We start from the raw sequence: 11,332 nt of genomic DNA, 5'->3' as shown, positions 1-11,332 counted from the left end.
AGCCTCTGGAAATGGGGTGCAGAATCCTTTATCGGCGAGGAGAAGCCGAAACATTTGTTAAGGGAACACAGCTCTGAAAAGCATTTTTGCAGTACAGAGATGCCATTTCCGGACACCTAGAAGTGCCTATTCTTATTAATAGTAGAGATATTTCTATTTAGAATAAAGATAACTCTATTCAATACAAAGGTATCTCTATTTGCGACTAAATGACAATTCGGCTCGCCATATAGGCCTATTACATTTTAAATAGGTTTACAAATAAATTGCTTACCTTAGATCAACCACACCTTAACATACAGGCAGTGTAAAGAAAGTGACGTCGGCCTAGTGCATGGTTACCATTAAAATCGATACAAATATGAATGAAAATATTTACATAACAAAAGAACCATTAATGATAACATAATAGACCTATATTACATTACCAAAGCAGTGATTATTATATGTACTGGAAATTCCCAAGCAACTTATGATATAATATATAATAATAATTTATAATATATATATACATACATATATATATATGTGGCAGAAGGAATATTGAAAGCAGTTAGGTCAAGACTCGCAACATAACCACTCTCTGCATGCACGAAGTCTGCACTTCTAATAAAAATACTTTAATCTTATTGTTTGTTGTCCCGATAATTATCGCGCCGGCCAACACCTGTCTTCTTCTTGCGCATCGTGCCCATACAAAAAATCATGCTGAGTATTATTATTAATAAGTGTTCTGTTAATGTTTGTCCGATTAAACAAAGCCCATGGTAAAAAAAAGAAAGAAACGCATCGCAGAGGGTACCATTTCGAATATTCGCGCAACTACTCAAGTACTCGAGCCGACCGAATGAATTTCTGTTGACCTGGAGATTTTCACGATTCATCGCACTTCCGCCTAACGAACTGCGTTGTGGGTAAAAATGACGTCATTGCACAACGACCTCCTTAGGAGAAAGCCGGTTTCTGTTCGGGTCAAAATTAAACTGCAATTATGAAAACTGGTTTCATTGAATACTGTACTTTTGCATTTTGTCAGTAGAACTAGTCTTTTCAAGGATAGGGGGTATTGTTTTCATTAGTTATGGCTTTAATATTTTTCAAAATAGAAAATTATTAAATAGGGCACAACGTCATATCCAGTTTTGCTTGGGTACGGATGTTCATAACGAACAGATATCTGGAAAGTCACTTTTGCCTGTTTACAAAACACAGCGTAACATACATGTCATATACATACATACGCACGAAGGGTATCCTAAAGGTTCCTTTGCTTGAAAGCATAGGAACTAAAAATAGTTTCTCGTTGATTGTGACCTTGACCTTTGACCATGACCCTTCACAAAATTTAATTAGCTCTAGATCTTAGGTAAAGGAACATTGTGGCCACGTTTGACGAATTTCTGATAAAAACTGTGGGATGTAGGCTGTTCACAAGAAATATGCCGACAGTCAAATAAATAGCTAAATGAAAAACCAGGCGAAAACATAACTTTCTACCAACTTCGTTGGCGGAGGTAATAATAATAATAATAATAATAACAATAACTTGACTTAATATGTTTGTTTGTAAAACAGAACATAGGGCTTCTTCTTACTGCCATAATGAGAAGTGATGTTTAAAAAAAATAACCTTATTCATAAAGCTTAACGTAAAAAAAACACGAAAAACAAAAATGAAATTACACACTAAGGAAAATTATGAAGTTAAAATAAACGAAAATTAACTCGACGTCAGTAAGAATGTGACCTAGGTGCCGGTCAGAAAAACCTGTGCAAAAGCATAGGAAAAGAGAGAATAAAAATAAATTAGAAAAAAAAAACGATGGCTATAAAAAATATTAGTGAGACTCGAACTATAGCTGCAATGGTAATATCGAGGGTGATATGGAGACTCAAAACCAGTGTGCGCTATATGAGCCAAACCTACGTACATCAGTGCATTTTTAGTTCATGGTAATTCATTTATTGAGAGCGAAAATTGTTCATACATTTCACTGTAATTTTGAGTTCTTTATTGGACCATGGCAAACTATAAATGAATAACCTTTTACCTTTAACCTTTATATTGTCAAGTTTCATTTAGATCCATTGGAATTGAGATATTTACGTCTGGGACCTTAGCACTTCAAATAATTCTCAAGTTCACACCCGATATTTGGATCGTCACCAAAATTTAATAATTTCTTCCTTGTAACTTAGACTCCAGAGAGTTTTATTCAATCAGTTAATCAGTTTTTGATATATCTGGCCCAGGACATTTCCCTTTGAATGGTCTTCATATCCACACCCTACTCCGGATCGGTACCAAAATTTAATAATTTCTTCATTAGACCATCAAAAACTCTTTGAGATATTTAGGTCTGGGACGTTTGCATGTTAAATGACTTTCAAATTTACACCCGATTCTGGGTCGTCACTAAAATTTATTAATTATTTTCTTGTAACTTGGTTAAACTTTCCTAAAAAAAACATTCAGGTAGGTGGATTAGTTTTTGGTATATTTGGCCTGGGACGTTTTCATTTAAATGGTTCTCATATCCACACCCTACTCCGGATCTTCACCAACATGTAGTCATTTCTTTACTGGACCATGACAAATTATCCGTTGATAAGTTTTTTGAAATATTTAGGTCTGGGACGTCAGAAATTAGAACGACTCTCACATTACACTAAACTGTATCGTCACCAAAACGTTATGGGCGTTATAACGCCGTATTAGGGCGTTATAACGCCGTAATAATAAATATTATTTTTTGTTATTTGGCGGAAATCAGCCACCGTAAATTTCATATATATTTAGGTGTTTATAAAGTTGTATAAACGAATGATGTACTATATTATTAATTTAATGGTTATGCTCTATTCTCAACACATCATTATACTATACTGTATTATTTATTACTATTAAGCCTAACATTATTATTATTAATACATAGGTCTATTATTATTAGGCCTTAGTTGTAGGCCTGCAACTTTTATAATGTACTCTACAGCTAAATACCGGCACTGATCTGCTGCCGACCAGCATTGTTTTTCAAACAGTAAACGCCATTCACTAAGAAACCGTAGTTAAGTACACGTTCTCATGGTTACTTTAAATGTTAATTAACTGCCTTGCGCTCGATAGGGACAAAACATGCCCATTCGTGCTGAACATGTGTGCGCGTCTGAAGAGTGATGAATTACTCAAAGCGAATTCACCGAGCTCAGCGCGTGCGACAAGACCTGTTCAACTGATTGAAAGTTGAACAGGTCTTGTCGTGCTCAGCCCGGTGAATTCGCTTCAATATTTCAGTACTGATTATAACACACGACAGAAAGCAAATAACACCATAGCAAAGTTAACGATTATGATTATATATCAATGTCTGAATTAAAATTAAATGCAAACATTATTATTTTACAAGATTTAAAAAAAAAGTACCGCCTTCACTAAAACACAGGCGAACAACTCCATTCACTGAATCGCACAAGTTTGTCTCAACCAGCTAATCGGTCATTTTCAGCAATGACATTCTTTCTGTCTTTGATAACATTCCTGAATTGGCGGCGTACAAAGACTTTACCTGATTCTCCTAAGATAATTGTGGGAACCACTTGTAAGAACGTTTCTCATTCAATTTACTGTTACTAGACAACTTGTAGTACTGCAATTAATGGTAAATGATCAAATTTATAGGACATTCAAGGACAATATTAAATTTCCAGGACTTGCCAGTACTGGAAAATGCTCATTTGTTTTTCCAGGACATTCAAAGAATTTAAGGACGCGTACGAACCCTGTTTAAACTTAGTCTTATACTTTGAAGTTTTCTGACAACTCTCACAAGGGCTGCAATACTCTGCCACATCCTTTCTAACTCCTGTCAAAAAGAATCGCTGTGTGATCCTATGTAACGTCTTCTTTCTACCCATGTGACCTGCCAGTGGAATATCATGTGAGACTTTTAACACACTGTTACGACACGGTTTTGGAACCACCAACTGTTCTATTGGTTCAAACTGGAGTTTAGGGAAAACCTGTCTGAATAAGACGCCATCTTTACAGACTATCTGTAAATCTCTTTCCCTGTCTGTACTAACATCTGTTTTCTAAGAGGATCCAAGGTCCTATCCTTGATCTGATATTCTTTAATTTTATCTACACCTATGTCCAAAATATTTAACTCTCCATTCTGACTGGACTTGGCTTCTACGTTCTTTGCAAACTCTTTCATAACCTTTCTTTTTTCACTCTTAGTCTTATAAACCTTATTCATCTAACTGCCCGGGAACTACGCCACAAACCTTTTCCTCCTTCAACTCTTTCTCTTCTCTATGCCTATCAGTCCTAGCCTGAGCCCTAGTTACAACCAAACCATGAACGTCATGGCTCGTATCACCCTTCTTTAACAACAGTTCAAAATTGGTAAAATCTCTACCAATAATCACATCTTCAGGCACATTTTTGCTGATGCCTACCAACAAACTATGGTCTTCATTTCCCACCTTAATGTTTACATAGGCTGTAGGGTATGCTTGGACGTGGTCATGGACACACCTACATGTAACCTTAGCCTGGTCTTCACGATTGATTTAGTTAGGGGCAACTAAATCAATATCAACAAGTGTCATGTCACATCCAGAATCTAACCAAATTTCACTATCACATCCTTCCACTAGGCCTCTACAATGGTAAAACGTATGTTGCACATTATTTGTCTTTCTTGACAAGTAGGCGTCTTTACTACGACAGAACCTTTCAATATGACCTATTTTCTTGCAACGTCTACACACAAGAGGTGGTCTAGTGTCAGACTGTGATTTGTGAATTTGATCAAATGGTTTAGTACTACTCTTCGATGATGCTTCAGCAGTACCCTTATCAGTTTTTTCCTGATTATATTTGTTTTCAAAATTTCGAGGCTGAACCCTCCTGTCAAATTGTACACCTTTTCTAGCCTGAAAATAATTATCTGCTAGTTCTGCAGCATTCAAGCCTGATTTAGGTTTATGTTCTTTAACATAAATTTGTACCCCTGTGGGCATAATTTCTACTAATTGTTCTAAAATGAATATTCTGCCAAATCATCTTTACTTTTGTCACTTGGTTTAGGCAACTTGGTAAATAAATCTTTTAACTTTACATATACATCTCTATAACTTTCCTCAGTTTTCTTTCTAATAGCCCTAAACCTCTGTCTATATGTCTCTTCTGTAATATCATACCTTCGTAATATGGCTTCATTTACCTTGTCATAATCATTGCTATCCGTCATCGGTAGTGCTGCATTAGCTGCTCGTGCCTAGCCCGTCAAGTGAGGGATCAGTTTCACCACCCAGTGCTCCTTTCGCCACTCGTTGGTGTTTGCGATTCGTTCAAACGTGAAGTAGTTCTCAATATCATCGCCCTCCGACAACTTGCAATCTGGATCTCCTTCCGTTTCATAATGTCTTTAAGACGTTTGTCATCGCTTTCCCTTTGTTTATCAATCAGCGTCGTTACTAAAGCCATTTGCTTGTCCATTTCTTGCTTGTGTAAGCGCTCCTGGTTTTCCACGTGCCATAGCGTTTTCTGTATCTTGTTCTGAATGTTGCGACTGAACATATTCCTCATCTGTGTCATGATTGTCGTCGCCTTCATACTCCTTACCGGATGTAGTTGTTGATTGTCTATCAGCCATAATTAAAATTTGGTCTGAGCGTCTTGTTACTACTGTAGTAAATCGTGGTTACCGATACGTTAACAAGTCTACTGCCCCAAATATAAAGATTAGTCAATGTTCACTGTCTAAAACAAATTACAGACTACTTACTGCAATTGTAAACGATTCCACAGTTAAATAAAACGATATATCCTTGGTTACAGTAGAACACGACCGCAGCTGCTACTATATATGTCATGCAGTAGAACAACCGCCGCTGCCACCATAATATGTCATGAATTCCTATCTGACGTATTTTCGAGCGGTATAGAAATGACAAGGAATCCCTCTTTGACATATAAAATATAAACACAGCTCACAAAGTTGTAACACAACTCTGAAATAAACTTTTATTCTGTATAAACTCCAACAAGAATCCGGTATGAAAATAACACAACAACATTCACATAATCATGTGTTTCAAAAAGAGCTCCAGAAAGATAAAACTACATCAGCTTATATAACCTAGCTGTACAACTCCAGAGCATTCCATATTGCCTAAGTTTTTTTTCTCTTTTGTGGGGTCTTTCCGCCTTTATTTCACCATTTTTTTTTCCTGATTTTCAAATTGTTACCATCAATATTAAACATTTTTATTCACTAAGCTCGGACTGCGGTAATATTGATACCAATTACACAACTAAGTCATGCATACACTATGACCTTAGCATAAGTAAGTATATTCAGCTTACAATCTAAAGTGTTCAAAGTAAACTATACTACATTGCTGTATATATACTTTTAAATATGTATATATATATATATATATTTTTTTTTTCTTGTGTGGTTACCAAACCTTATTGCATTGTTTCTTTTCATATTTTTTTTTAAATATTTATAATAATGTAACTCTTAATTAATTTAATATACTTTCAAATATATTACAATTTAATCCCAAGTATTCAAAATTAGTACAATGATAATTATACTAGATAACAAAATAAAACTCATTCAAGTATAACGTTCCCTTCATAATTATTTTCTTTTACAAAATTCTTAAATATAATCCATGCATTTTTACAAACTGGCTTACCTAGCTCTGTTAGAGTTTTAATTTTGTATATAGCAAATACTGCAATGGAATATATTTCATTTTTAATTTTGCTATCACAGCCTATTAATAATTCTTTAAAAGAAAATTGACTATTGTCAAATTTCTTAAATAGATTGTCTATATTTTCCCATAATATCCTGTTTTGTAGACATTCAAAAAACATGTGCTTTTCATCTTCGACTGCTCCACACGTATCACATGTCAGTGTGTTTTAACTTCCATTTATACAATTGCCTATTTGTTGGCGAGATTTTGTTTAACAATTTATAATTTAGTTGTGCATATTTTCTATTTTTTTCTTCCTTTATTTTTCTCATCCAGACCTTAGATCAGTTTATTTTTTCTCCAATAAATAGATCCCATTTACATTCAACATAGGGTGGGATAAACATTTTATCAACAAAACATGAATAAATGTCTTTTGTTTTCATTTTACCTATACTATCATATTCATCAGTCATCACGAAATCGTCATTGCCAATACCATTGTAATGTCTTATGACGTACAACCACTCTTTTGGAATAGCTTGTATTAACGAGGCGTATTCAACTAAGCCAGTTTCTTTTATCAACTAACTTATTTAAAATTTCATTGGACGTCATTATTCGATTTTTTATAACAATATTCTTGATTCGTTTAAAATTCGAATCTATCCATGCCCTGAACCATAATTATTTGTTATTGTGACAAATCAATTTGTTTCCCCAAAGATTTTGTCTAAGGATTTTTCTGTAACTATCTACTGTAAAACAATTATTTGTATTCAGTTCAGTACAACATATTGCCTAAGTTCCCCATTGGTTACCTTACATCATAATTAACCAATTAGGCTTATTTGCCTCTAAAGTACCCAAGATTCCAGAAACTCTTGGATTCTACATGGTGTCATGTGTTCCTATAATTACCAATGTGGTTTACACTGTTTCTTTCAGATCAGTTTATCTGTTTCTCATATCCACACCTTACTTCGGATCGTCACACAAGTGTAATCAATTCAAATGGACCATGACAAACTATTACAGAAAGTTTCATTTAGATCTATTGACAGGTTTTTGCAGATATTAGGTCTGGGACGTTAGAACTTTAAATGACTTCAATACTGGATCGTCACAAACGTCCAGTTTCATTCAGATCATTTTATCCGGTTTTTTTTTTAAATATCTGGCCTGGTACGTTTATTTTTGAATGGTACTCATATCTACACACTACTTCAGATGGTCACCAAAATGTAGTTTTTTTTTTTTTATTGGACTATGACAAGCTATTATAGAAAGTTTAATTTAGATCCATTAATACGATTTTTGAGATATTTAGATCTGGGACGTCAGAAATTAAAATGACCCTCACATTTAACTTTGTTAAACTTTCCCGAAAGTTTCATTCAGATTAGGTGATCCGTTTTCAAAAACATCTAGTGTGAAGTATTTCCCTTTAAATCGCTTTAATTGGTCCTCACATCCACACCCCACTCACGGTTTGTCACAAAATGTTACGTGGTACATCTTTGGTATATGATCTATGTTTGACAAAGTTTGGAAAAGATCCAGGGATGGAAAGTGACCAAAGTGCCGGGCAGAAAACCATATACAAAAGGTAGAAAAAAAAATTGGCTTTTTCTGCTACTGCTAGGAAAGCCAATAATAATAATTTGAGTGGAGTGGAGTTGAATAGCCCAGTGGTTAAGATGCTTCTCTTCTGATCCCAAGGTCCTGGGTTTAATTCCAGTCACATCTGGACTTTTTCTCACGACCAAAAATAATTCCACTCCCTAAGCTTCATAAAGAGACTTGTTTTTTATAAAGCATCATTCTCTCCTGTAAATGACAAGTGTACTTGATGAAGGAAATTTAAAAAATAATAAAAAAAATAAAAAAATAATAATAATAATGATGATGAAAATAAAAAATTTAATAATTCTGATGCTGATGATGATACTGAAGCCGATGCTGATGCTGAAGCCGATGCTGATGCTGAAGACGATGCTAATGCTGATGACGATGCTGATGGGGATGATGATGCTAACTCACTTGAACCTGAACTAGAAGAACTTAAGAAAGCCAAAGGTAAGATAATAAGCGCCATCTTCGTAGGTAAGCTACATTTTTGCACTTGTTTACTTTCTGCCTTACCTGTAAGACAATACCTAGCAAAATGCTCACAGTTGTTCCATACCAGATTGTATACTTTACCATTAAATAGCTTATTCTCTTCTAATTTTGCTCGTTCGATGACTTGTCGGCGATCGTTGTCCTTGGGGCATTCAATATTATGTTCTTCAGCATTTCCGTAAAAACCCTGCAAGTCTATGCGCCTTACGGGATCTGGGCCATTAAGCAAATGCATGATTTTACCAGGCTCGAAGCATACTCCTGAAATTTTTATTTTAAAACATCTATTATTTCAATTTCAATTTATTCAATAAAACTTATTAGCATAGAAGAATAATTTTACAGAAACATACAAAAATTCAAATCATGAAAATATATATATATATTTAACTTTTTTTTACCACCCCCCCCCCCCGGTTGATTTGAAATGGGCCACCGTTTTTAACGGTGGCCCATTTAGATGCCTTGTAGATGCCTTTAAAAAATCCAAATATTGTACACTTTAAAAATATGCTTAAATTTGAAAAGTCAGCGGAGCAGTGTATAGCTATCAATAGTGGTACAATTGATTTATGGAATAAAAAGTGGAATGTTTTGGTAATGGATTAGTTATTGACAATGTTTAATGGCAATTTGTAAAGGGTATTGTGGACACCAACCAAGCACTTGACACAAACCCGGCCCACGACAGAAAGCACTGAACACATGATGATGAGATGAACCGAGTATTCAGATATAGTAGGTAAGTGAAACGTACCACTTAGTGAGTGCGGCTGATACAAAAGCGACGTATTATGTTCACCAAATATAATGGAATATGATATAACATAAAGTGACCATGTTAGTCACTAAAAAAACCAGTACGTGACGAATAGGAATGTCTACATATATCACAACATTTTAGAATGTATTTTATAATCTATTTTTACCATATTCTTTACAGGTAGGCCTGTAACCTTTATTTAAAAGGTAATTTGACATCCACTTGCAACGATCTTTCTACAATTTTTAGTTAAAAACGTAGAGTATTCAATATCATGCTTTAGATTCTGTTATATATGGCAATACTCGCAGCATTTGGCCAACTGGGCTTCATAGAATGATTATTTAAAATGATACTCATGTGCGGATCAATAGGTGGTAATAGTCGTCTACGTCCAGGATTCAGAACTCCCAACAAGTTCTTTAGAACATATTAACCAACCGCACCATCCATGCGACGTGTCTATTAGTGGTAATGGCAGCAATGTACAGTCCCTCTGGAACCCCTGTTTTGTTTTGTAGGTGTAGGGGATTAACGTTTGTTGGAAATCACCTCTATTATGTGTACAACATTTCCTGCACGTCCGTTCAAAACTGGCGACGCTGGACGCTTTTTTAAAGTTCTGACAACATGAACAAGAACAGCAGTGAGGCTCTGGGATCAGTGCCTTTCCCGGACGCAAAAATTGAACATGCCGGACCAGCGGTATATGGATTGATCACCTTTGTAAAATTTGTAAATTGAATAAGTGCTGTACTGAAAGTAGGTAGGCCTGCTCAAGATCAACCAATTCTTTATTCATAACAATAATAAAAAAAGAAAAAAAAGAATGTAACATAAAACTCAGGCCATGGCTTTTCAGGCGCATGCAGGGTATGAATAACAAAGATAACATTAAACATAATTTTTTTTATTTCTTAAAAAGAGCATAAATTTGAAAAAAAACCAGAGCCTTGCAGACGTCAACGTTCCTATGCATGATACATGACTTAAAATATATATATATATATATATATATATATATATGTATATATGTATATATACAGTATATATATAATTTCAATTCGAAAATAAAAGCACAATAGTACAAATAAACTTGATCGATTAAAATATCGAGATATGAAATTCATAATCAATACATAATACATTTAAATAATCAAGACATATATGTATATATATATATAAACATAATAATAATAATAATAATAATAATATAATTTGATTTAATTTGAGTTTATTCAGAAAATCATTCCACAATTACATCAAAACATTGGTAAAGAAAAACTTATAGGCCTAATAAAAAATTAATATCAAACAGAAAGCACAAACAGTAGCATTCTACTCCAGCAGAATACCGGTACATTTTTTTCTAACCTGGTTGGGATCCATACCATACGTCTTCTATGATCACACAATTGTTTTCAATTCAAGCAATTTGACGGTAATGTGTTGTAGTTCAATATGTAATGAAAGTGTACATGTATCATTTCACACAAAAAATAAACGCCTCTGTCAAAACCCATTCTCAACAATAAACATCGAAACAAATTGTCCAACCGGGATTCGAGCCAGACACCTTCTGCTGTCTATAAACGGTAAAGAAGAGGAAATTGCGAGTTCGAAAAAATTCCCAACAGAGATCCGAACCCGGGGGTTTCTGCTATCTGTCTTTTGTCTGTCTATATATATATATATATATATATACTGTCTCTTATACACATC

At 34.5% G+C, this 11,332-nt stretch overlaps 1 protein-coding gene and 1 long non-coding RNA gene across 2 annotated transcripts in view; both read right to left on the bottom strand.

The window, feature by feature from the left end:
* LOC117103926 (serine-rich adhesin for platelets-like) overlaps positions 1 to 301 on the bottom strand; it is a 7,691-nt gene extending 7,390 nt beyond the window's left edge. Inside the window, exon 1 of the mRNA XM_033244578.1 lies at positions 275 to 301. The gene's annotated coding sequence lies outside the window, so the exon portion shown is untranslated. The remainder of the gene's footprint in view (positions 1 to 274) is intronic.
* A 5,707-nt stretch (positions 302 to 6,008) lies between these two features.
* The window catches only part of LOC117103909, a 9,200-nt gene continuing 3,876 nt past the window's right edge, over positions 6,009 to 11,332 (bottom strand). The window contains exon 2 of the long non-coding RNA XR_004444679.1: positions 6,009 to 9,108. This is a non-coding gene — a long non-coding RNA (uncharacterized LOC117103909). The remainder of the gene's footprint in view (positions 9,109 to 11,332) is intronic.

This window comes from Anneissia japonica, unplaced genomic scaffold, assembly GCF_011630105.1.
Source record: "Anneissia japonica isolate Jap-2015-1 unplaced genomic scaffold, ASM1163010v1 scaffold1810_len1271414_cov176, whole genome shotgun sequence".
Classification (NCBI taxonomy): domain Eukaryota; kingdom Metazoa; phylum Echinodermata; class Crinoidea; order Comatulida; family Comatulidae; genus Anneissia; species Anneissia japonica.
The sequence above is the reverse complement of the archived record's forward strand: the minus strand, read 5'-3'. Positions and strand labels throughout refer to the sequence as shown.